At 46.8% G+C, this 26,495-nt stretch overlaps 1 long non-coding RNA gene across 1 annotated transcript; it reads left to right on the forward strand.

Moving 5' to 3' along the window:
- Positions 1-1,863: 1,863 nt before the first annotated feature.
- On the forward strand, positions 1,864-9,233 carry LOC144266236 (uncharacterized). Its single transcript, XR_013346457.1, has 3 exons — positions 1,864-2,095; positions 7,326-7,445; positions 9,113-9,233. It is a non-coding gene; the product is annotated as an uncharacterized LOC144266236 (long non-coding RNA).
- The last annotated feature ends 17,262 nt before the right edge of the window (positions 9,234-26,495 follow it).

Raw genomic sequence — 26,495 nt, forward strand, 5'->3', positions numbered from 1 at the left:
AGCTGGAAGGGGCTTTGCCCTTGGCCTGTCAGTGGTAGTCTGACCATCACTGCCTACTCCAGTTGTGAACTTGACCTAGGGTGTGAGCATGGGGGGATGAGACTGTTGATTTCTGGTTTTGGAAAGGTGGGACAGATCCTGTAATATTTGGGGAGGGCATGGGGTGAATTGGTGGGACAGTGTTTTGCAAGCCTAGCAGGAACTGGTGGGGCCATTGTGAGGCCCCCTGCACTAGGGAAGCACTGCACTGGGGATGTATTGGGGGCTGCCAGTCAGAGCTGGCATGGACCCCTCGGTGTTTCGAAATGGGTCTCCACGCAAGCCAAGCGTATGCTGGTGCACAGCGTGGAGTGGGAGTGAATCATAGAATATCAGGGTTAGAAGGGACCTCAGGAGGTCATCTAGTCCAACCCCCTGCTCAAAGCAGGACTAAATCCCCAGATCCCTAAATGGCCCCCTCAAGGATTGAATTCACAACCTTGGGTTTAGCAGGCCAATGCTCAAACCACTGAGCTATCCCTCCCCACAAATGAAAGTGGGCAAAGGATCTGCTCTGAAGGGTTCCCACATGACAGGATCCAGAGCCTTGGGTTGGGTGATTTTATCTCCCCCTGCGCCCGGCCCACACAGTGCCCAGTTATGCACCTGGTAGGTGGGTGAAGTGGCATTCACAAACAGCTACATGGGCTCCAGCCATCCTGGGGCGGTAGCTGCCCCCAGGCCAGTGCTCTTCCTGCTGTGCATGGGGGAAAGAGGATATGCCTCTTTATGTTCCTCTGTGTGTGGTTTTTAAAGGAGAAGACTAAACGCTCTCACTAGGCTGGTTTGAGGAATTACGGTGGCGTAAGTGCCCTGAGAGCATTGGGCCTGCACTGGGAGGAGCCGTGCTTTGCCCAGTGCTGGTACCAGCGTGTCCTGGCCAGGGACCGAGGTAGTCCACAGCCAAACCAAACATCTAGCCCCACATTCGGCTCTTGGGTTCCCATGGGGTTGTGGTCTGTTTACCTCAGTAGCTGAGTGAAGAGTTCAGCCCTTAGAATTTGCCTTGGAACAGTTACTGCGCATTCCATGCATCCTAATACTGAGCTGAATTTCATTGGTCTTAGTTCCTATCACCAGGCTGGATCTCCATCTGCGGCGCCTCAGTGGGTGGCCAACCCCAGGCTGTTATATGCCCCACTTAAGTCCCATATGACTGAGGGCCTGATTCAAAGGCCATTGGAGTCAGTGGGAGTCTTTCTATTGACTTAAATCAACCCAGGATCAGGTCCTTACTGAGAATGGGCTGCGAGACATATGCTAACCCTTCCCATTTCTGTAGCTGTTGAAGCAGTAACAGGTATTTCTAGGTACTCTTTTGAGAGCCTTTATATAGATAAATCTTATGTAGCTACGATTTACTCCGCTATTTAAAGGCATCAATGAACAGGCCCAGCAGTGCTCCTGGAAAGACAATTAATACAGCTGGACGCTGCCCCAGGCATAGACAGTCCCGAAGGATAGTTTGCAAAATTAGTATTTTTCATTTGATTCGCTGTTGTTATTGGCCAAAAGACATAAAAAAATGTTTGGGGCATAATATTTGCCTGTGAAAAATGTTTAGCAATATACTCAGCAAAAGATACCATCTCGGTGAAAGAATGCTGAAGTAACAAGATGAGTTTCCGACAGGACTATCAAAGACAAGCGGCCAAGTCACTTAATGTCTGTATTCCACAGTTTTCCCACTTGCAAAAGTGGGCCAGTAATGCTCAGCTCCATGTTAAACGACGGGCAATAATGGGTATAGTAATAAATTGTGCTTTTCAAAGTGCTTTGAGATCTGCAGATGAAAAGGACCAGCGATGCTATAAGGGTGTTTAATGTTATTTTATTGATTCCAGTTAAGCAAACTTGGCTCAGGTGATTGTTAACGACATCAGTCAAATTCAGTACCCTGTTGTCATTAGCCAGATATGTGCTCCGCGGACTGCAGCTCCAATGGGGCCACCTGGGAAACCCATCATGAATAGTACGCAGAACCTCGCTCCCAAGCAGTGGAACAAACTCCATCATCCCCTGGGCAGGGCTTTGCAGCAGGAATGTGCAAACACAGGTGTGTAGTTTTCATGAGATTTAAATGAGGTTGGAGCTATTCGGGAATCCAGTCTGGTTTTGATTAGGAGAGTGTCTCCTGCAAGCTGGAGGATGGGTTCATACTGCCCATGTGCAGCTATGCGCTTGCTGCGATGTGAATTGCCTTTGTGGTGTGGCTTTCTATAGAAGAACAATCATAAAAAAACAGATCCAAGTAAGTGGAGATATGTAGGCGGTAGTCTAATCAAATATTGATCCTAGCCCATATTCTGCACCACTTCCTTATGGTGAGTGGTGCCTAGCTCCACGAGCAGTGATTTCACGGCTCACGTCGCACAATCTGTCCCTCTGTGTTCTGTATTACTCAGCATGTAACCGGTATTGGACAGCTTTGGTACAGCAACTTTATTTGGCTGAGGGTTTTTTTTTTTTTAAAGAGGAAGATTTTTACGTGACTGAAATGTGTTAATGTGCCTGTAAAATGAAATAAAACGCAACTGAAAGTTGTTTTGAACGCAGATGGGACCAACAGAGGGCCCAGCCCAAAGCCCATTGGAGTGTATGGAAAAACTCCTGATATTGCCCAGTCCAACGCATATTAGAGTCTAAGGAAGACCCCCCCCCCGATATGAACCAGTCCAAAGACCCATCAATGAGTTTTGAGATCCAACCCCTGATATGCTTTTTGAATCAGCTTAAGCCCTTACTGAAAACATGACTTTGAGCTGAAACAGGCTGGATCTTCTCTGTTTACAGGAAATGTTTTCACTAAAGCCATTGCTTTGTGTGAAGAGTCACAGCTTCCAGGTCCATTTTACTCACACAGCCCTCCACGTTCTCCCTTTTTTGAGTAGCTGGGACGGGATGTTTCCAAAGTTAGTACATAGGGGGACTGGGCTGGGCTGGCTCTGATTTGTAAAGTAAGGTTCTTATTCCAAAATGAATTCACACTCTGCCCTAGGGTGACGAATTCCCCCAATTCAAGGCACACTGATGGCTATTCAGGCTCTCTCTGTTCTTTGCAGTTCCCCACTTTGGACCGCTTGTGCATTCCCCTCTTCCGGTTGGGCAGATGAGTTTGGAAGCCAATGGGCTCTATTCATCCCTTACATTCCTCTGGCAGAACACACTCTCCAGACCTCCAGGGGCAGAAAGTTTGCCAACAGTAAGGATGTGGTGGAGTACGCTTCTGCAACCCCCCACTGTGCCAGGGGACTGGAGCAAGCTGGAGCAGCCCCAATGGGTACATCTATACTGCACACTAAGCCCAGGCTCTGACTCAGGTTTGAGCCCAAATTCCCCTTCACACAAATCAGTCCGACTCAGGTCAGCAGATGCTCAGGACCAAGGACCCTGCTAAGGGAGTGGGTCAGAGCCTGAGTCCTGCCGAGTCTTGGGTCCAACCTCTGTCATTCTGCAGTGTGGATGCAGAGCAAGCTGCAGACCTGAGTCCGAAACAATGGTGTAGTGGGGCTGGCTCTCTGTGGAACCATGTACTGGGACTATTGCCTCATGGCGCACGCCATTTTGAGGTCGCACTGCACGGAGGATGCCATTTTAGAACGTGCGAGGTCATGCTGGCAGGGGCATTCCGGTAAATGCCCATTCCGGACTACACCACTGGTCAGAAGGTCTGCGCAGTGCGGACCAGGGTCCAGCAATTGTAAACCCAGGTTTATAATGTAGTGTGGACGCTCAAGTGGCGGCTTGGAGACATGGAGTCCCACAAGCCTGGGTCCCCAAGACCCGAGTTCGCAATGTATCCAAAGTATCCAGAGTGGGCAGATGTATCCAAAGTGGGCAGAGCCAGCCCAGGAGAGGGTGTGGCCAGGCCTGTCAGGAGCTGCGTTGATTCAGTGCCTTCCTTGGGCAGCCCCCACTCTCCTGTGGAACCCTGGGCTGATATTATTTTAAAGCTCCCTTCTCTAGCGAAACAGCTGTGGGAGGCAGCCGCAGTGTCGTCCTCCCCACAGGGAGAAGCCGCCCCGGGGTCCATGAGTTCCCTGGCTGCTCCCACAGGAGGAAACCCAGACATTGTAGCTCCTGTGTCTGACTCCTGTGATGGTCCTCCTGCCTGCCCTCACCTGTGCCACAGTAAGAGATTTGCTGGGGGAGCTTTGCTCCTGCTGGCGGTTCCCTTCGACCTTTGGGATCTCTGGGGTAACACGGCCTCCTGTGATCTTGGCCACTTGTGGCTTTTAAGAAATCCAGCACCATTCTTGCAGGGATGTTAGCCTGAGGCTCCTGGCCAGACTTCAGCTGGGGGATTCCAAGGGGCCAATGTCATCTTTGGTAAAACTTCATTGACCTCAGCATAGTTACACCAAGGATAAACTATGCCAGCTTGTGCGCCAGGACTCATGAAACTGGGCAGTCACTTACCTTATAACCTGACTGTGGTCACAGGTCATCTACCTACTCAAGCCATAGCACCCCTTGGTAAGTCCTGTGTGACTTCTCATCTCCATCAGGAGTCAGGATTGACATGTACAACCTCCAGTAAGGTGGAAAGGTCACATACTGATGTGATTGACTCCATCTGCAGCAATGTGTTGGGTGAAACTAATGTGGCTTGAAAGCAATGTGTTCACGGATTGAGCAATATGCGATGGATGCTTGTTTGGCTTCTTTCTCTGGCAACGCCCATAAAATGAACTTGTGACAAAGAATCTGAGAGCAGAAATTGCTTTGACAGACCATGGGATTGCATGGGAAACCTTCCCTTTCCCCTACTAGCCAAAGCATCAAGAGTCCTTGAATAGCAGATTTGTCTAGCTGATCTCTCAGGAATTGGTTATCCATGGAGAGGGCGATTTTGTAGGGATAATAGCATCCTCTGATGTTCAGCCCCACTCCCCCTGGTGTCTTTCCAAAGGATGAAATGTACGTGCAGGGTGACAGAGGCTCTGTGAATGGAGATGAATAAGACCTTGGAAGAGAAAATGATTTTTGAACCCATTTTCATTGTGCTTTATTAACAGGCTACATAACCCAGTGGGGAGGGTGTTTTTACAGGAGCTCCTCTGTGCAGATCTGCAGAGGATATGAATTCCTTATGGCTCTATCTAGGGAGCCTTGGGTCTCTAAATCAGTCTGTAGCAACTCATACTTTCAGATCTGGAAGTCCCTCTTCAACCCCCTGGCAGTCACAGATACACATGCCTTCCCCTTCACACATGCAAAAATTCCAGCTGTTGAATGAAAAATGGAGAATGCTGCAGAATGGAGCTGTTTGCTGACTGCATAATATCCAGTGGGTATTACCCAGGGATCCTGCAGAATGGAGCTCAGCAATGCTCTGGTCTGCCATTACTTGCCACAGGGAGGAATTTCTTGTGGTAAAGCTGTCACTTTCTGTGACTGCAGTCCTGCAAAATCCAGCTTTAGCTATGGGCTACCCAGACCAATGGCATGCTGCCCTCTTAGCAGATCTAGTGGTGCTCAGCAAACGGCCATGAGTGCAGGCATGCATGCGAAAGACACAAAAGGCCTGATCCTCAGCTGGTGTGTCTGGAAGTGGATCCACAGACTTCAGTGAAGCTATGCCAAGATACACCAGTTGTAGGTCAGATTAGTGTTCCGGGCACGAATATCTTTCCCAGAATGTTGGAAAGGGGCTTCATGCACCTGCAGATGAAAGGACATGGCATCTCTGAGACGGATTAACTTTGAAAATCTATAAATAGCTTCTGGGACCATGTAGAGTTTTGGCTCAGGTGACCGAGCTTTAGTGTAACATGGTGGGAGAAGACGAGTAATCTAATGAAGTCTCCAGCCTGAGCTGCTCTCTGCAAAATACACCTGCACATCTTGGCATAATTGGCCCTGCGGCCTGGCAGAATATTCTGCTGAATATTTTGGCTGGATCCAGGACCTTGTGCGGCTTTTGTGGCATGGAAACTGCATATAATTTCTGCTGAATAGAACCCTATATATCAAGTTGACAGTTTCGGGACATTATAAGACCATTTAGTGCTTTCTTGCTCAAAATGAGTCAAAACCAGAATGTAATTATTAAACGATTATTTGACAAACCGTGCAGTAAGAACACGATTTAAAAAAAAAAAATTTACCCCAAACCTATTATTCCAGCAAGCGACCGAAAATGAAAAGGAACCGTTACTCTCAAGCAAAACACAAAACAGGGCACAGGTGTCACAAACCGAGAGGGGGTATTCGGGTGTGTCTGCGTAGCCCACAATTTACTGCACTCATTTATTTGTTCAAAAGGGGCTATGGGTCTGATCCTCCTCTCACCTACACTGGTGTAATTCCATCGACTTCAGCAGAGTTACTCCAGAGAAGAGTCACCTCCCAAATGTTGTCTCCTCTCCTGGAAGTCTCTCAGCTAATGCTTGCCATGGAACACTAGCTGTTCCAATGGTAGAAAATCACTTGTTAGGTTTGGCCAGCTGGGCAAAGTTGGTCTTGAGTCAGTCATCTGCAGAAGGCAGATGCATTTACAGACCAGTTGTAGGAGGACCAAAGCGACTAGACAGATCTTGCTTTTACAGTCTCATTTCTTCTCTTTCCCTAAGAGACATAAGTCCTGTGTCTGGAGAAATTTCCGTATGGGATATGCCTCAGAAACTGCCCTGTGTGTATCTGCATCCAAAATGGTCTTAAGGTTTCACAGACCCAGGAGAAGGCCAGTGTTAGCGTGACAGGATCCCTGGGGTGCAGCCTGGGACTGCTGTGCCCCTGCTGGGCCCCTCTCCAGCCTGGGCTGTCTCTCACAATGCTTTGCTAGTGACAAGCAGCAAACCCCTCCAGGCGCTGTGATCACTCAGCACAACCGCGGGTGGAGCCCCACACCCAGCTCAATTGCATGAATGCTCCCAGAGCCACTCATGAATTACAGAGAAAGGCACCAGCCAAATCCCCGCCAGCTCCGAGTCTTGTACTTCAGGAATAAACCATCCTGCACTGCTCAAGACCCTTTCTTGAGCAATGTAAGTTTACTAATTAGTTCACCATTTCATCAATACACCAGCCTTTGTAACCTGAGCTGATTTACCAAACACTTTGGGCAAACTCACTGATGAAGATAAATAGTAAAACAAGTTTATTGTTTACAAAAGATAGATTTTAAGTGATAGTCAAAAAGTCAGAGTGGTTACCAAAATAAAATAAAATAAAATAAAAGCTCCCATTGGCCAGGAATGGGGAAGCGCGGCCAGTGGGAGCTTCAGAGGAGGTACCCACAGGCAAGAACAGCTCACGGAGTTCTCTGCTCCTTCTTCCGCCAGGGCCGCAGGGAAGTGGTGCCCGCCTCTTGCCGAAACGGAATGGCACGGGCCGGGGCTCGGGCAGGCAGGGAGCCTACCCTGGCCCTGGTGCACACCCCTACCACCCCGGAGCTGCTCAAGGTAAGCAGTGCCGGGCTGGAACCCGAAACCCTCCTACACCCCGCACCCCAACTCCCTGCCCTGAGCCCCCTGCCTGCATCACAACCCCCTGCCACACCCCACACTCCCTCCTGCCCTGAGCCCCCTGCCAACCCCCTGCCTTGAGCCCCCTGCCACACCCCTCCTGCACCCCAGCCCCCTGTCCTGAGCCCCCTGCTGCACCCTGCGGGCAGGGACGGGGGCAGCGGGGTGTGTGTGATGCGGCCCTTGGGCCAATGTATGAGTGCTCATGTAGCCCTCCTGGTGATTCGAGTTTGAGACCCCTGATTTAGATCAAGCAATGTTCTCACCCACTGGATCTTACAGTCCTTAATATATAAGTTTGTCTCTTAAACCTGGGCCAGTCTCCTCTGTTGGAGTCTTCAGTTTTCTGAGCATTCTCGTTGCTTGCAGCATAGGTGAGGGGAGGAGAAAAGACCAATCATGGGGCCCCTGTGTTCTGTTTTATACCCTTAGTCTGTGTGCTTGGAGAGCACAAGTCCGGGCATGTCTGGTGGGCATTGCTGAGTCACAAGGTGAAGCAATACCCCCAGCGTGTCTCCTGTGAGTGAGGCAAGGAATTGTAACTCCTCTTCTGGACAATGGCTAGTTATGTCTGTTCAGCATCCACCCCGTTACTATTTATTCTCTTGTCATTGTCTCTGGAGAGCTAGTATCTGGGCATTTCTCAAACCCACAGTATATTTTAGTGAAAACCATACAATACAATTCTTATAATTTTATATGCATTAATGATACACATATTTAGATAGAACAGTGGCTTTCAGCGGATCATAACCTTTCCCATGATACCTCACATGGCCTGCTTTATGTACAATATCACAATTATATTTAAATGAGGAATATGAGGGTTACAGGACGCCTGCCCCCCCCCCCCAAGGTGTAGAACGTCACAGTTAGCATCTCTGGTAAGCACTTAAGAGTGAAAAGAAAAGGAGTACTTGTGACACCTTAGAGACTAACCGATTTATTTGAGCATAAGCTTTCGTGAGCTACAGCTCGCTTCATCGGATGCAACTTAAGAGTGGTACGTTAGACTGAGCTCTCTGCCCAGGAAGATCTGAATACAGCTTTGGAGCCTTCCTAAACAATTTTTTTGAAAACCAAGGAGCCAGATTGTCATCTGGTGTAATCTGGAATAACACAGCCAAAGTCAATGGAGTTCCTGTGACTTACACTAGCTGAGAACCTGGCCTATGTACTGCGTTTGGATCAGGATGTTAGCAATTAAACAATTACGTATTTCATGCCAGTTCTCCTCAGATTTAATATCCTTTTCCTTTTCCCAATGGGCTCCTTAAGTAGGGCCTTCTCAGACCCTCTGCATCATAATGTAATATACCCCGAGGGAATAAACAACAGCAGAAAACCTACCCCAAGCAGAACTCCCTATAGCCGTGAAAAGAAGAGGAGCCAGGTGTGCCATGAAGCCCACCAGAGATATTGCTCCTGCCCATCTATTTAACACAGAAGCAGATAAGATATTATGAGATCTGGCTTTTAACTTTGCAAATGGCCCTGAGCCAGAATCTCCAGAATCTGGGATATTTGAAATCTGGATCCAGACCCACATTCTGCACTTTAGCGTCTCTCTATTCTATTTGTATTTTTGTTCCTCCTTCTTTTAGACCCAGGTCATGCTGCAGGTTGTGCCATGAGTGCAGGGGACTGGTCTAGATGACCTCTCGAGGTCCCTTCCAGTCCTATGATTCCCTCCATCCACGTTGGAGCTTTTATTTGTGATGGTGGCAGAAATCCATGCAAGGCAGAGTTTATTTACAGTGAAGGGTAAGTGGGAGGCTGTGATCAGGATGGGATCTGAGGACAGAAAGAGCTTGTGTCTAGGAACTGTAAATGAGTTGGGTCTGGGAATTTGCAGAACCTGTTACACCCAGATTTTTCCAAATTCCGCTCCGTTCCATGGCCTGGGTGTAATAATGTACATTTATACCCTTGAATGGACGTGTGTGTATATGTTTACAGATGATTAGTCATGAACTATTAGTGTTTTCAAGCCATGAGCCTGATCCTTCAACCACGGCTTCTGCAAGCAGTCAAACTGATTTCAACTGACTGCACGGAAAACATGGTGGTTTTAGATGTGGGGGACCTCAGATGGTGTGAACTGGTGTAGCATCCTCAAGATCAATGGAGCTATTCCAGTTTGCCCTTGAAATAAATAGGGCTACTCACATCAGGGCCCTATGATGTAAGTGAGTATCTACCTTTGCCAACACGTGATTTAATCTGTTTTGCGTGTGGATCAATTATGCTGTAATAACATTTCCTGCATGTCGCCCGGGGTGTGGCACACACAGGCAGAGACAAGACGCGGATCTTTAATCAGAGCTCTGCTGCTCATCAGCAGGCTGCAGGGACACGGTAAAGTGCCTTGACTGGGAGATGTGGATGCAGTTTGATGGTCTGGGTTATTTCTAAAATCATTGCTCCTAAAGGACGGCAGGACAGACAGTCCTGGTGGTACTGGGGACAGCTGAATCACTCTGCGTTGTAACCAGAAACATTTCTTTGGCTCACAAGTACGTGGGATGTACAGCTTCTCCGTGGGGTTTTTGCCCTTCACCCCCATAGGCTCTGGGGCTCCTCTTTGGGGGTATGTACTCTGTAGTCGGCACCCCCTGTTCCTGTTCCCATCCAGCATCCCATTTCCCTCCCGTGGAGGTCTCAGGCTGCTCCTCCATCAGGTTCAGAGGAGCTACCTGCTGAGGCCTCTACCCCCCCCAAGTGTCGTGTAGGACTTTCCACCGGGGGGGGTGGGTTGCTGGAGTTTGCCCTCCACCCGGCCGGCAGCAGCTGGCCAGGCAACCGTTTTGTTTGTGCTGCCACCTCTACTGTACTAGGCGGCGGGTCCAGAGATGCCCCAGAAGGGTTGTGGATGTAGCTAGGCCCAGCGGCTCAGTTCGAGCTACAGCGAGGCAGCTGTGGGCCCCAAGACCCGAAGAATGCAAAAGAGCATCTTCCAGTTCCGCCTGCTGCTCCCCTGAGGCCCCTGGCAAGGACGATGGACAGGGACAGTGGTGGCACGAGGTGTCCTCTGAAGAAGAGTGGGCCACCTAATTTCAGACCAGACCAAGAAATAGGGGGAACAACTCCCTAACCCCCGAAGAGATCTAGAGTTAGTCCGTATGTGAGGTGGGTCCAGGGCTTCTCGGGACACTTGGCGTGTTTGGAGACTGTGGATGCTACAGTAACTAGCAAAACTAACCCAAATTAATCTAAAAAGAACAGGAGGACTTGTGGCACCTTAGAGACTAACCAATTTATTTGAGCATAAGCTTTCGTGAGCTACAGCTCACTTCATCGGATGCTGGTGCCTCCCCTTGTGTTATGCAGAAGGCGGTGGGCGTGAGTCGACCCAGGGAGTAAAGTGGTGAAGACGAAGAGCGGATTGGGAAATGAGGGTTTGTTTTCTGTAAAAAGGATTTCCCTCTCCTTGTTCGAATCTACACTTTTTTTTTTTTTTTTTTGGAATTTGGAATTAGGGGAAGAGTTGTTGACAAAATAAATGTCCTTTTGGAAAAACCAGATTCTTGGAGAGGTGAAAATTTCCATTTGATCAAAAAAGCCATTTTCTGTAGGGAAAATACATTTTGATGGAAAATGTTTAATCAGCTCTATTAAGAAGTCCCATAATTGCCTGTCATTAATAAGGTTTACTGCTACAACAGATCCAGAAGGAGGGAGCCAAAGAAAGGAGTTTGGGGCAGGGATCGATCAGGATTTAGGGGTTCATGTATCACCCAAACTTCAGGACCCTAAATCCAAATAAACAGAGCCCTACTACCGGAATCTTTCCCAGCCCTTCTTTCTCTTTGTTCCGACAAGTCTGCTAGATGTTGTGTGAGGTTTGGTTGTACACTTCATTAGCACACTTTAACAAATGACAGCTGTGCTTTTTAAGGTAGACTAGGGGGTTTGTGCACACTCCTACTGAATTGTGTGTCTAAATCCTGTGGTCAGCTTTAAAAAAAATCTCCTCCCTGCCAGTTTTCACAGCATGTTATTATTAATGCCTACACTTGCCAGCAAAGTTTAGTTGTAGCATATACAGCTCACTGTGTTTACTGACAAAGCCCTGCTGGAAGTCTCCAAAGGCAGTTCAGAACCATTTTCTTTCCCCTGCCTGTGGTCATCGCTTTCTAAGTTCAGAGTGACGGCTTTTGTCAACGGGGAGAGTTTAAAGGGTGATGGTTTCAGAATACTGAACAAATGCCAGCTTGTCTAAAATGTAAACGCTCAGGAACCTCCCTCCAGAGAGTGGAAGCGCAGAAATAATTCGTGGTCCTGATCCTGCAATTGGAGCAACACGGTGCAGGATTTGGGCCCATATGTGCCTTCATTAATCTAGTCCATTTAGATTGTGCTATCCCTGTGCTGTCTGAGCACTGACTTTGTCCACATGGTAAAATGAAACATGATTGTAAGCCCGTTGACACAGGACTGTCCTTTTGCTCAGCTACACTACCTAGAGCAATGGGGTCCTGGTTCATGACTTGGGCTGCTAGGCGTTACAGTAATAATGAACAGTAATACAAGACGAAAATGAAAGTACTCCGTATTGCCAAAGCCAAAGAATTTAAAAATTCTGAGTCTGCCTCTCCTGCCCCCCAAATCATGAGCTTGGCTTAAAAATCATGAATTTTTTTTATAAAAAAAGAAACTGCTACATTTTGGGTTCTTTTTATTTGCCTTCTGGTTTCTGAGCCTTCAGGGTCCACAGTTTCAAGCAATCCCATGCGGTCTAGAAGCGTCCATTATTTAGGAAGGGAAGCGTGAGGGTTTCACGCAATCCCATGGCTCCAGGAGCTGGGGCTTTAAGACAAAACACCAAACAATGGAGACTCGCCATAACATCTTGAGAGGTGGCCACACTGCGATGATTTGCATTCTGAGAACAGGGCCCCTTGTGCTAGGATCGACACAGTGAGAAACACGGGTGCAACTGTTGGAGGTGACTGCTCCCCCTCTGGTTTTTTCATCTTGGTGAGGACATCTGGGTGGGTCTCCCCTCTTCCCAGAATTTCAGCCCCCACTTGGAGGGGAGGGAGGAGAAGGAGAGAGAGCACGCTGAGGCTCAACCTTAGCGCACCAGCATTCAGCCCTCTCTCCCTGCCTCCCCGCAGAGCTGCTGCTGAGCTGAGCAGCTGGGAAGGGAGGAGGCAGTGGCAGCTACAGCCTCTGGCCTCAGGGGCTGCTCCTTCCCTGTGCTGGACAGGTCAGAGGCTGCTGAGGGCAGAGCAGCGGGGCCTGGCCAGGCAGACAGGGGGCTAAGTCAGCTCCAGAGGAGAGATTGACCCCTAGCTGCCCTCCCAGCAACTCCTCCTCTTCCCCCCCACAGGAGGATCAGGTATGGGGGTGGGGAGCTGGTGGGCACTCAGCCTGGTGGGCAACGCTAGAGGAAGGGGAAGGGGAGGTGTAGGGGATTGAGCCACAGGGGAGGGGAGGGGAGGACATGGATGGGACATGAGACCGGCTTGAGGTATAGGAGCTAAAGGAAGATCAGAGCCGTACAGGGCTGGGGAGTGCTCTTATATGTTTGTAGTACTTTTCATTGACCTTCTGAGTTGGGGGGCTTTGGGGGTCATGTTTTCAAGCTTTCCTAGCCAACCATGTTATATTTAAGAGGGTCTGTGTCCCCAGAGCTGCCAACTCTCATTATATTTAGTGCTTTTTCTTAAAGCCCCAGCTCCTGGAATCAGGTGAATATTTGAGAATCTCAGCTCATGTGATTTTATTGTGCGTCTCGGGACATTTTGGTGTTCTTCTTAAAGCTCCAGCTCCTGGAATCAGGTGAATATTTGAGAATCTTGACTCATGTGATTTTATCATGTGTCTCGGGATATTTTGATGTTCTTCTTAAAGCTCCAGCTCTTGGAGTCAAGTGATTATGTGTGAGGGTGTCAGGTTTCATTTAAATAAAAGTTGGGGAGGAAATCTACTGGGGAGGAAATCTTGAGAATGTGAAGCAAATTCACCTTAAAAATTCACAAACAGAAGGCAAACAACAAGAATGTCAAATGTATTACTTTTTTTTTTTAAAAAAATACAACCCTCATGACTTTTAAAGCTAATCTCATGATTTTGGGGTGTGGTAGGGGGATTCGTGACTTTTGAAAGCTTGGGACTGGCCACACTGTAATTTGGTGAAAATGAGTTTCCAAGAGTTATGTTTTTTCCAAGTGCAAAGAGATAGCTTGATTCAGAATGACCTTTATGTAATGTTAAGATGGTGCCAAAGTGAGGGAACAAAAGTAAAATCTCCAGGAGAGAGCATGGTGTGTGTGTGTCATCTTTGGCAGTCTGCACAGAGCTTGGAAAACATAAATGGCTGAACTCTGCACAGATTTGCTTTGAAATTTAAAGGTGTGCAATACACAGGAAACAAAAGGCACTGTCATTTCCTGGCTTCATGCATCACAGCATGCAAAATTTTACATGATCTCTAAAGTTTCCATATTTCGGTGACAATGGCCACGCAAATCGTTACCAGTCATGCTCCTGTGGAAAGCGGGGGGGGGGGGGGGGGGGGAAATCCCTCCACTTAAAGTTAGAGATAGTTTTGAACATTTTTCTAATAGCAACAACAACAATACTTTGCCACCATTCGTTTTTACTGAGTTGCACACAAGCCAGGCTCTTCCAAAAGAAGCGAAGATCAGTGTATGCAAAGCAAAGATGATCGCTAGCCGGCCGCTGATTGAATCACTGAGAAGATACTGAACAGTGCCACATGGGTGCAGAAGGAATTCAGGAAATGATGGGCAAAGACAAATAGGCATAAAAGATTGAACAAAAAGAAGGAAGGCCCCCTCTATAAAAAACACTTCCGTAAAGGTCAGAGGGACGTTAGAAAGAACTCAAATAGTTCCCTGCAACCTCTTTAGGAGATAATCCCAAATCCCTCTACTTTGCGGGTGAAATTCATCCCTGTGCAGAGGGACACAGCCCAGGGTCTCTGTGCCATTTATGTCCTATTTTAAGGATTTTAATGGTGCCCAGGCCCAGTGCTGGGGCCTCTGCATGAAGCTGAATTTCACCGTACAGCGATATAAATGGAAAGAAGAGGTCGGATTAATATACAAGGAGGCTTCATTACAGGAAACAGACTTAAATCATTCCAAGAGCTGAAAACACATCGTGCACTTCCAAAGACAAGCTTCTACTGAGATTTACAAAACAGGCCTTGGATTTGCTCCAGACCGAAAGATCTAAATAACCGACCCCCTGCAAGTAATACAGCTGAGTCCCTTATATTGAACCCCTGGGAGTTCACCAGCAGAATCAGCCCTGTGGAAGAAGCAATAATGGAAGAAACTGACACAAACAATGGTCTCCCAAAGGTCGTGTGGGAAGCGTATTTAGGAAGCCGGCCTCATGCGAGGGGAGAGTGGGATATGACTTGTGCATGGTCTAAAGCAAGCCAATCAATGCTAAGTATTTAGTATCACACTTTTCTTTATGGAATGACCATTATTGTACCTCTACAAAAGCTGTAGCAGGGGCAGGTTATCGATAGGTGCAATTGCTGGAATTGACATGTAGAGGGCAGTGAAATCAGTGTCTGGGTGACTAGGTGTTCTGCATGCATAGAGTAGGTTTATGTAAGCATATAAGTGCAGTTGTAGACACCTGGCCTAGAAGGTTTTGTAGCTTTTCTGCAATGAACAGTCTAGCACCCACAGAGAAATCCCTCCTCCCCCTAAGCCGCTGGAGCACCTGCCTGGTATCATTCCTGATTTACATCAACCTAAAGGACATCAGGGTCAGGTGCAGTCTCTAGAAACAGGGCCAGCTCTTGCTGGGGGGCTGAGGAACAGTCATCACCGCTTGGAAGGAGCCACATGAAACCACCCTCACACTCTCCCAATCCTAGGCTGATCAGCGGCAGGCCAGTTGCCAGTTACAGCAGCCTAGGAGCTGCTCTGAGGTGTGCCAGCTGCCAACAACCCCAAGAGACCACTGTGGCAGATAGGGAATACTGGGGTACAGGGCACCCTGGCTCTGCCCCTTCTCCTCTGGCCATATCCCTGGAGCAGGCCCCAGGAGAGGTGTGAAGTAGATCTGCTATGCTAGCTTCACACTACATGTCCTCCCTCTGAATGGAAGACCGTCGGGGGACCGGAAAGACCACTTAAAACAGTTTTGCTCTGGGAGAGCAGTGCAAAATTGCCCTAAAGTAGCTCAAGATCTGGCCCACATAGCACGAGGCTCTTTATAAAACTAAATAGATACTGACATGTCATCAGCATCTGTTTTTCCTGGAGATGTTTATACACAACCGTTCTCTGAAATCAGCCCACCATGCAGCCTCCTCTTACTGAGAAAATGTGCTCAGATGATTTAACTTAATGACTTAGTTAAATTGAATGGTTTCCAGTAGCACAGTAATGTGTTTGGAGAAGGAAGAACTTTTAAAAAGAAGCTGTTTTCCCATCTAATTCAAACAACTTTCCATTCCTGATGGGGAGAAAGGAAAGTCTGAGAGCTTTGCAGAATTAATACAGGGTACCCATTACTTCATTTTATAATGCTTGGCAAGGAAAAACACATAAGCCAGTGAAATCTGGTTATTTGGCTCTTCCGTGCATTCCACAGTTATGGGGCAACTAAGCATAGGGAATTTTCAGTGAGTTAAAATGCGTTTGCACAAAGATGACTTACAAGAAGGATTGCAATTTGGCTGCTCATACCTGGATATGACCCTTGTATACAGTAGTAGTTGTATTCTGAATGTAAGGAATTTCTTTACTATCTCACGACCCAAATAATTTCTCCTTTTCTCTCAGAAGAGTAGCAGATTTATGGGAATGAATGTTATTGGTTCTTTCCAGCATACAGTGATACTAAAAATGTTTTCTTTAAAAAAAAGTTTAGTGAACACACAAATTGATTCGCATTAAGTTGTGAAACAGCCAGATCCCTTGGGCTCTGACCCTTCAATCATATGTGTTACTTTACACATGAGTAGTCCCACTGAGTTTAGTTGGACTACTCACGTGAATCAAGTTGCACAAGTTGTTTACAGAATGGGGGCCCAAGTCACTATTAAATACAGTAGGTTGATGTTTCTGGCCTAAATTTTTTTCCAGGCGAAATATGGGGGTTTTGTCACGAAAATTTCTTGAGGAAAATTTCCTTGAAAACAATATTTCCAATTTTTTCAGTGGGAAAATTCTAACCAAAACATTTTTGTTTCGCAATTTTGAAAATACTGACATTTGAAAAGGAAACATTTAGATGGACAATGTCAAATTATTTTGTCTTGACATTTCTAAATCCCCTTTTTTAGAACTTTTCATTCCACAAAAATCTTTTGATATTTAACTTTTTGGCCCAATTTGGGATGCAAACAAATGTCAGAAATATTGGCATTTCATGCATGACTGAAATTCCATTTTCCAACCAACTCTATTACTTTATGCTCTGAAAATTTTTAAAAATCCAGAGGCACGTGGGATATTGATAGGAAAAGAAACTCATTATAAACCGACAAGGTGGACTAGGTAATATATTTTATTGGATCAACTACTTTGGTGAAAGAGACAAGCTTTCAAGCAACACAAAGCTCTTCTTAGCTGATGAAGTACTCTGTTCTCACCAACAGAATTTGGTCCAATAAAACATATTACCACTCTCAAAGTGTTTCTCCAATATCCTGGGACCAACATGGCTACAACAACACATCAGACAAGTTATAAACAGACATTTTAGGTGGGATTCTGAAAGCCTCCTGGGAGATATGGATACTCAGTTTTCCTTAAAAAGAAAAGGAGTACTTGTGGCACCTTAGAGACTAACCAATTTATTTGAGCATAAGCTTTCGTGAGCTACTTCATCGGATGAAGTGAGCTGTAGCTCACGAAAGCTTATGCTCATGAAGTGAGCTGTAGCTCACGAAAGCTTATGCTCAAATAAATTGGTTAGTCTCTAAGGTGCCACAAGTACTCCTTTTCTTTTTGCGAATACAGACTAACACGGCAGTTACTCTGAAACCAGTCAGTTTCCTTAGATGGATTGGAAAAAGCCACGTTTCAATTCACCGACTTTTCAACAATAACTTTACTCTTATCAAAGCCACATGATGACTCATGTACATCACCACATCTGGGCAGTTGACCTTCTTTCATCTCCTTTCCACTCCTTCACCTTAAAATTTATCTGCCACATAAGAATTGTCTTTTTATAACAAACAACTCGATGTGATTGATCAGTTATCTAGGATTTCAGCATCGATTCTTTGTTAGCTGGGATTAAATTTTACTTTTGTTTTTATCATCCAAAATAATGGTAAAATAATTATATTAGGACCTGATTTTACACCTGATCTTAACTCAGCCTTTCTTTTGACACCTGCAGTTCTTTGCAGATGCTGTTTATGACATTTAGCCTTCTAAATACCTGATTTGGGAGCACAGGGATGCACTTAGACATCCTAATGACATAAATTGTGCATGTAAACAATCCAGTGAATTTTTTAAAATCATAATTACATTCTCCTGCAATTTGCAGATGCACAAAGGGGAAGCAGTTAAAATGGACTCTGATGGGGTATTCACCCCACACCTGCCTCAAAGGGTAGGGTGATTAGGTGGGCCAATTAACCAGCTAGGCTGCACCTGGAGGAGGGGCCATGGAGCAATGAGGATTAATTAAAAGATGAAGCTCAGCTGGACAGGAACGGGGTGGGGGGGCCTGCTGGTATAAAGCCAGATAGCCGAGGCCAGAAAGGGGCTGCAGGGAGGAAGTTTGCAGTCATTCTCCCTGAGGCTAGGGATAGCAAAGAGCTTGGCCTGCAGGGAAGGGCATACCCAGAGGAGGGTGGAGAGGGAACCTGATAGAGGCAGTGTAGGAAGCAGTCCAGGGAAACAGTAGCAAGGTGTGGCAACATGCAGACCTCAGCTGCTGGTGGTAGGGTCCCTGGGCTGGAACCTGCAGAAGAAAGTGGGGCAGCAGGGAAGTGGCACCACTAAGGGGCAATGAACTGGAAGACTGCCTGTGATGGATGGTACAAAGAGAACTTGGTGCCATGGGTGGTGGGTGGACATCCCCCTTCCGGGAGGCTAGCCCCACGGCCCTGCCCCTTCCGCACAAGGCCATGCCCCTCACAGCCAGAGCCCTGAGCTGCCCTCCACCTTGCAGCCAGAGAAGCCCTGGGCTGGTTTCAGCTGGCTAAGCAACCTGAGCCTGAGCAGCCTAACCACTGCCACGGACCTGGGGCCAGAGCAGCCCCATCTGCGCCGGCCAGCCCGGGGCCAGAGCAGCCTCAGCCCCAGCCCAGAGTCCCGCAGGTGGAGCTTATAATACCAACTGCTCATGCTTGGTACACCAACCTGGAAGAGCAAAATGACAGTGACCTGGCTGGAAGGACAAACCATGAGAGGGAGCAGTCGAGTCCTGAGAGAGAGTCTGAGTGAGCACCCCCAGGAAGGGGCATCAGCCCGGCAGAGCTAATCCCCAGCCGTGGTCACAGGGAGGTGCTACAGTGGTGAGTAGAGCACCCCTTGACACCAACCTTCAACCATAAATATGACAATCGCCACGGTGAGATTTTTGCCAGCTATTTAGGGCCTGGTCCAAAGCCCACTGACATCAATAGGAGTCTTTCCACTGACTTCTTTAGGCTTTGGATCAGGCTCTTATTGTATGAATTAGAGTAACTGCAGCCTGCATGTGCCTGGCGTTTAGTTTTCCCTTGGAGGCATGAATCTTTGTTTGTTTTCTCCTTTGATATTTATCTCGCCATTAGTAAGATTTTAAGTCGTTGGAACACCTTAACGATGGCTGTCCGCCACAGGCAGAGGCAACCTTACACATCCATGTTTGTCATGGAGCAGGCATCCGGAGGGAGGTTTATTGGAAGGAAAAATTCATAATGATGCCATGATGCAATGAGCCGTTTTATCTCACAGGGAGGTTGAACTAGGCCTAGTAATTGCAGAAAGATTTATGTGACTGGAATTATACATGACTGGTGCTGGCTAATGTATCTGTGGTGTGGATGTTGTGAAAGCACCTTATGAGACAACATGTATAGAAACCTCAGAAGGCGTATAATCTCCGGAGACAGAAAGAAAAACCACTCTCGCTTGATTCGTACATGGTGCTGACAGGAATCTTCTGTTCCCTATGGCCAAAAGAAAATCTCTTTTGCTGACACATTTGTGTTGCATCAGATAAACAGCGGCAGGGTTAGTGTGTTCATGTTTCAATTTGTCTTTAATTCTCTCTCGGGCTTTCACATGCCAAGGGATCATATTTGATTTAATCATCAGTCACCTTTAAAAAAGGAAATATCTGAAAATCCACATGATTTTCATTCAACACAAGCTCTTGATCCGGGCTTCTTCGGAAGGAACGAAAGTTGTCATGCCAAAGTCTTGGCTGGTGTAAATCCAGAATAACTCTGCTGAAATCGGTGGAGTCACTTCAAGTCTACACTGGTGTAGGTGAGACCAGAATTTGGGTCATTTTTTTGTTAGGCCGTCTTTGTGACATTCATTAGTTTGTGTCAACCTTTTTTGCAAGACTGCAGACCGCTTTGGATTAAGCCAATGGCTTAGCAGTAATCGTATTATGATTTGACGTATTTACCACACCAAATCAAGCCCTTCTGACGTACTTATTCCTTTTGATGACCAAAGCATCCCGGTAAGCTGAATGGATGTTATTTTACGTCTTGACACATTTACCCTAGCGTATCTTGTATTTAATCTATTTGGCCTATGGTATTAATCAGATTTAGGAATTGTTTCTTTTTTGTTACCGTTTCACTTTTTCGCAACCCCTTTGCCTTTCTCCTCAGCTTCTCAGAGGCCTGGCACAGCATCAATAAGCTCTGTAACCCCTCCTTACAGCCCACCAAAGCAGGGATGCCTACTTGACAGCTGTTAGGCTAGTCATAACTGTCTTCATGACACCTTGTGCTCCCTGCATCTGTTGCATCCGCCCATTGCCTCTCAGTTTATACTTCAGTTATCAGGTGACTAGGTCAGGGAGTATCTTTTCATTATATGTTTATATAGGGTCTAGCATAATGGGGCCCTGATCCTCGACTGGGACTTCTAGGTGCTCCGGTAATACAAAGGATCAATACGACCATTGCTTATGTATTCGCACTACCATTTGTTCTGCTGGGGTGAGGAGGAGTAGGGTTACTGGGGCATCTTCTCCAGAGCACAGTATAAGAATGGAGGGGTGATTTTTCTCTTGTGTTCTTCTTGACCAGAGTGCAGAGACCTCTTCACTTGTACTTCAGTTCCTGCACCTGTCTGGGAACAGGAAAGAAACTATATAAGAGCGGCCATACTGGGTCAGACCAAAGGTCCATCTAGCCCAGTATCCTGTCTTCTGACAGTGGCCAGTGCCACTAAAGCTCCTGTTCCACGTTCTGGCTTCTTTTTCTGGAGCCTCCTTCACTGCTCTGTTTCCACAATGGTGTCTGTATTATTAAGGTGACTTCCCCTAGCACCAGCTCTGTGTGTCCCCCATGGCTGCCTGAAGAGTTACTGGGAGGGCTAGATCCTCAGCTGGTATAAACTGACATAGCTCTGTTGAAGTCAGTGGAGCAGTTCCCATTTACACCATCCTTGAGTCTCTGGTCTACCTTAGACTGTGAAGACCTACCATCCATGGAAGTAATTGGAGCAACACACCTCTGAACAGCATAGTAACCCACAGAAACCTTCCTACCAACACTACAAAAAGAAGGATTCTCCTGAAGGTTGAAACAACAGACTGGACATCTACATAGAGTGCTTCTGCCGATGTGCACGGGCTGAAATTGTGGAAAAGCAGCATCACTTGCCCCATAACCTCAGCCATGCAGAACACAATGCCATCCACAGCCTCAGAAACAACTCTGTCATCATAATCAAAAAGGCTGACAAAGGAGGTGCTGTCGTCATCATGAATAGCTCAGAATATGAACAAGAGGCTGCTAGGCAGCTCTCCAACACCACTTTCTACAAGCCATTACTCTCTGATCCCGCTGAGGGTTACCAAAAAGAAACTACACCATCTGCTCAAGAAACTCCCTGAAAGCACAAGAACAAATCTGCACAGACACACCCGTAGAACCCCGAGCAGGGGTATTCTATCTGCTACCCAAGACCCATAAACTTGGAAATCCTACATCCCATCATCTCAGGCATTGGCACCCTGACAGCAGGATTGTCTGGCTGTGTAGACTCCCTCCTCAGGCCCTACGCTACCAGCTCTCCTAGCTATCTTCAAGACACCACTGATTTCTTGAGGAAACTACAATCCATTGATGATCTTCCAGAAAACACCCTCCTGGCCACTATGGATGTAGAAGCCCTCTACACCAACATTCCACACAAAGATGGACTACAAGCCGTCAGGAACACTATCCCCGATAATGTCACGGCAAACCTGGTGGCTGAACTTTGTGACTTTGTCCTCACCCATAACTATTTCACATTTGGGGACAATGTATACCTTCAAATCAGCGGCACTGCTATGGGAACCCGCATGGCTCCACAGTATGCCAACATTTTTACGACTGACTTAGAACAACGCTTCCTCAGCTCTCGTCCCCTAATGCCCCTACTCTACTTGCGCTATATTGACATCTTCATCATCTGGACCCATAGAACAGAAGCCCTTGAGGAATTCCACCATGATTTCAACAATTTCCATCCCACCATCAATCTCAGCCTAGACCAGTCCACACAAGAGATCCACTTCCTGGACACTACAGTGCTAATAAGCAATGGTCACATAAACACCACCCTATACCGGAAACCTACTGACCGCCATGCCTACCTACATACCTCCAGCTTTCATCCAGACTACACCACATGATCCATTGTCTACAGCCAAGCTCTACGATACAACCACATTTGCTCCAACCCCTCAAACACCTACAAGATCTCTCTCAGGTGTTCTTACAGCTACAATACCCACCTGCTGAAGTGAAGAAACAGATTGACAGAGCCAGAAGAGTATCCAGAAGTCACCTACTACAGGACAGGCCCAACAAAGAAAGTAACAGAACGCCACTAGCTGTCACTTTCAGCCCCCAACTAAAACCTCTCCAGCACATCAGGATAGGATCTACAACCTATCCTGAAGGACGATCCCTCACTCTTACAGATCTTGGGAGACAGGCCAGTTGTGAACATCTATGAAATGAAGGCGAGCGCCCAACCTTGGAACAGGGGGTAAGGAATTGTAAAGCCTTTCACAGCCCCTATAAGACAGTTTGCCTGGCCACCAGTTTGAGACATTTACTACTGAACATAAAAACATTTATTTGAAGATCTGCTTGCACATTCTTTGTAACAGTGTAGCTCTTGACCCTCCCTGGCTTCCTATCTTTATGACACTAGGAGACACCATGGTTCTCCACTAACGGTATATCTGCTTTGCCATCAGGTGGGTGTACCCACCTTAGTTTTAATCTAGCTAGCATGGATAAAAATAGCAGTGAAGACATGGTGGCGTGGGCTGCAGAACAGGCTTTACAAGCATGCCAGGGACCATGGGTGTGTACTCGTGCTCCTTGCCCATGCCAGCTTCTGTGTCTTCACTGCTATTTTAGCTGTACTAGCTAGAATAAATCCAGCAGGGATATACCTATCTGAGCTGCAATCACACCTCGGACTGCAGTGTAGACACACCCCGGAGCCCATGGATCAGTTCTGCTTAGCAGGACTCTGGCATCCCGAAGAGCAGCGGAGCCATCTGATGGCTTTCTGTGCTGCCGCTAGAGGGGGTGTGTGTGGAGAGGCAGCATATGACAGATCCCCCCACCACCCCCCAAATATTCATCTGGGGTGAAATTCATCCCGTGCAAAGTCCATGAGCCACTGAAATCCCACTAAAGATCTTAAGGGAAGAGTCTTCTTAGCAAATGAGATACCTGTGCCCCATCTACATTGTTTCTGACAATGGAAGTAATGTAACACCGTTACAGCTGCACCCACGATTAGGGATAGCAAGGGCGGGGCCCAGCTCAGTTTGCTCTCTTCTCACTGAAATACTAGGACTGTCTGCTGCAGAATGAAAGGCTCCTTTATTGACTTCAGTGAGAGCAGGATCAGCCCCAGACTGCAGTCGACCAGGGGAGGCTTTCCTTCAACATTGGGCTGAGACGGATGGGACTTTCCTGTTCCACTTATTTCTGTTCATTATCCAAACCCCCACTCTACCTTGCCACTGGGGGCCCACCCGGATTGAATTCCCTGATCTGCCACAGACTTCCTGTGTGACCCTGGAAAAGTCCGTCTCGCTGCACCTCAATCCAGCCAGGGGATGGGAGCCCTGCCCTACCTCTCTGGGGGTGTGTGTGAGGCTAAATGCGTTAGAGATCGTGAAGAGCGTTGAGATCTGCTGATGGAAAGCACTAGAGGAGAGCTAGGTATTATTGTATGAAGTCCCCTAGCTTTCAGTGGGAATATTTGTAAAGCAAGGCAGTGCTGAACACGAGTAGGGGTGATAAAATGGAGCCCTAAGGCCCTGGTCCTGCAAAGACTTACATGCTATGAGTAGCTCTGTTGCTTTCAGCTACGAGTCTAGTCTCCTGAGTCCCCGTCCAAAGCCCTATCCACTAGATCACGCTGTCTCGGTCTCCATATATGTTGCTAAATATATATTAGATAGTTCAAGGCAACGTATGGTACGTAAAGTCTCAATAAGTAATCACTCCCATCCCTTTCAAACTATTTAAAGATCCATAATATGGAGGCAGTGCAGTCCAGGGGTTCAGACCCAGGCTTACGAGATGTAGGGTCTTGTCTTTGTTCTGCCACAGACCTTGGGCAAGCCCCTTCACTTGTCTGCCTCAGTTTCCCCATCTGTGACACAGGGATCATTTGCATTATCTTTCCTTGTAAAGCGCTTTGAAATTCGTTAATAAAAAGAACTAAGTCTGACTATTATTATGGGGGCCAGGCTAGCTCCTGTTGAGTCAATGGAAAGAATCCCATTCGCATCCTGCGTCCTGTCCGCTGAAGTGAGTGGCGTTTCACATGCAGGGATTATGTATCTGCTGGAACATGCTATCCTTTTGTATAAAATACAATTCCTATATTATTACATTTACAATTCGGTGGTTTTAAGTGGGGGAATGGGGGAAGGATCAAATGTTCATCTTTGCCAGGCAGAAAGGGAATCTGAATTCAATAGCACACACAAATAGCTGTCGAGAACCCTGCTAGAAGCCAAGCCAGTTACGACCGCAAGATACATGCATGCTCTAAACAATGCACCAGGGCTCTGCACCCAAATAAATGGCTGTACACTCACTATTATCGGTTACTGAGCACTTTTGAAAACCTGGTGCTAACTTGGGCACTTGGAAGTTTAGCTTGGAGCTCTTTTGGCAATGTGGCCCTGCCTACCCTGCAAAGAAAAGCCCACAGCGCCAAATCTCGGAGCCTGGGTCAGGCTGGCGGGGCTTGGACTGCAGGGCTAAAAGTAGCAACAGTGTAGACATTACCAGTCTGACTGGAGCCTGGGCTCCGAGACCCCGGCACTCCCTCCCCAGGTTTCAGAGCCCAAGCTCCAGCCTGGGTGGGAACGTCTACACTCTTATTCTTAGCCCCGCAGCATGAGCCCCGACCCGGGCTCTGAGATTTGGGACTGCAGGTTTTGACTTTGCTGCATAGACATACCCAGGGTGTACAAAAGGTGAGGGAATTTTTCCCTTCGTTTTTTTCCTCATCTTTAGAATGATTGAACTATGCACATTTCAGCACATTTGTGTTTTTTTGGCTTTAATCTTACTTTGTCCTTAACGAGCACGAGCATGTTTAAGAAATGTTTTGTTAATTAATGTTGGGGAATTTCTGTTTCACCGGTCACAGCACAAACTCGCACCTTGTTTGTGGGACTGCATTGGTAGGTGTTTATGGTTGTGCAAAGTTATTAGAAATGCTTGAAATCCATATCTGAGTGGGTAGATAGCCTTCGGGAAAAGATGAGCTAAATTATATGGTATCACCTAAAGGGAAAACCTTTGTTGAACTGGGAGATGGAGGTAACTTCAGGGACGTAGAGCACAACACAGACTTGGAGCTGATTTCTTTGTATTTTTGTCTTATGAACTTTGAATTGAACTTGTGCGTCGAATCTGGTCTGGATGAAATGTCATATCTGAGGCTGATCCTTATCTCTTAAACCTGTCCTTTGTTTCTTTGATTCTTTGGGCTATTCCCCTTGTTTTATTGTGAGTGGCCCGAAGCTTTGATCTCGCAATAAGCCCCAGCGGGCAACACAAACCTTGGTTTGGTGTGAGACACACAGAGGGACATGGGGATACTCAGATAATCTAAACAGACAAGAGGTTACTTCTTCTATGGCTAAGTCTAAATGCAGGGTAACTTCAGAATTTATTGTCTCCCGTTACATTATGGGAAAATGGAAATTCACACGGGTATTTCCACATTAAGGAAATGCACCTGTGGGAACTTGATTGTTATATATCTGTTTCCAATTTTATTTACAGTCCTTTTTATTTTTTTAAAGAGTCTGAGCAATTTAAGCTTACCTATCCCTTAATATAAAATAATTGAAACCAAAGCTCTTAAATGCTTTATAATGTCATTCTCTCTCCTTTTGACAATCACAGGCAGAGTCTGCATTCTTCCAAAGTATCTAGGTTTCTAAGCCTGAATTATATGGTACCTTTTTGGGAAATTCTTTCATGAGAAAAGAACAGCTGGTCTTAATCTGATGAGGTGGTACCTGCTGATCTGTACAGTAAGAGCAAAGTGAGGCCAAAGTGTTGGCATGCATCCTGGGTTACTCTGCAAATGTCCATTCATTGTTTTGGAGGGTTGTTTTTATTTGTGTGTGTTTTTTTTTTTAAATGATGTAGAAAGACACATTCCGCTTGTTTTTGACAGGTTCCATGAGCAGCAGTTGAAGCTTTTGAAGAATGTACAGTGACTTGTCTGTCCGCTGAGTAACAGCATGTAGCTGGTCATTCACATTTTTCCTTTAATCCGATGGCTTTGAATTCCTTGC

The sequence above is a fragment of the Eretmochelys imbricata genome, chromosome 6 (assembly GCF_965152235.1).
Source record: "Eretmochelys imbricata isolate rEreImb1 chromosome 6, rEreImb1.hap1, whole genome shotgun sequence".
NCBI classification, from domain to species: domain Eukaryota; kingdom Metazoa; phylum Chordata; order Testudines; family Cheloniidae; genus Eretmochelys; species Eretmochelys imbricata.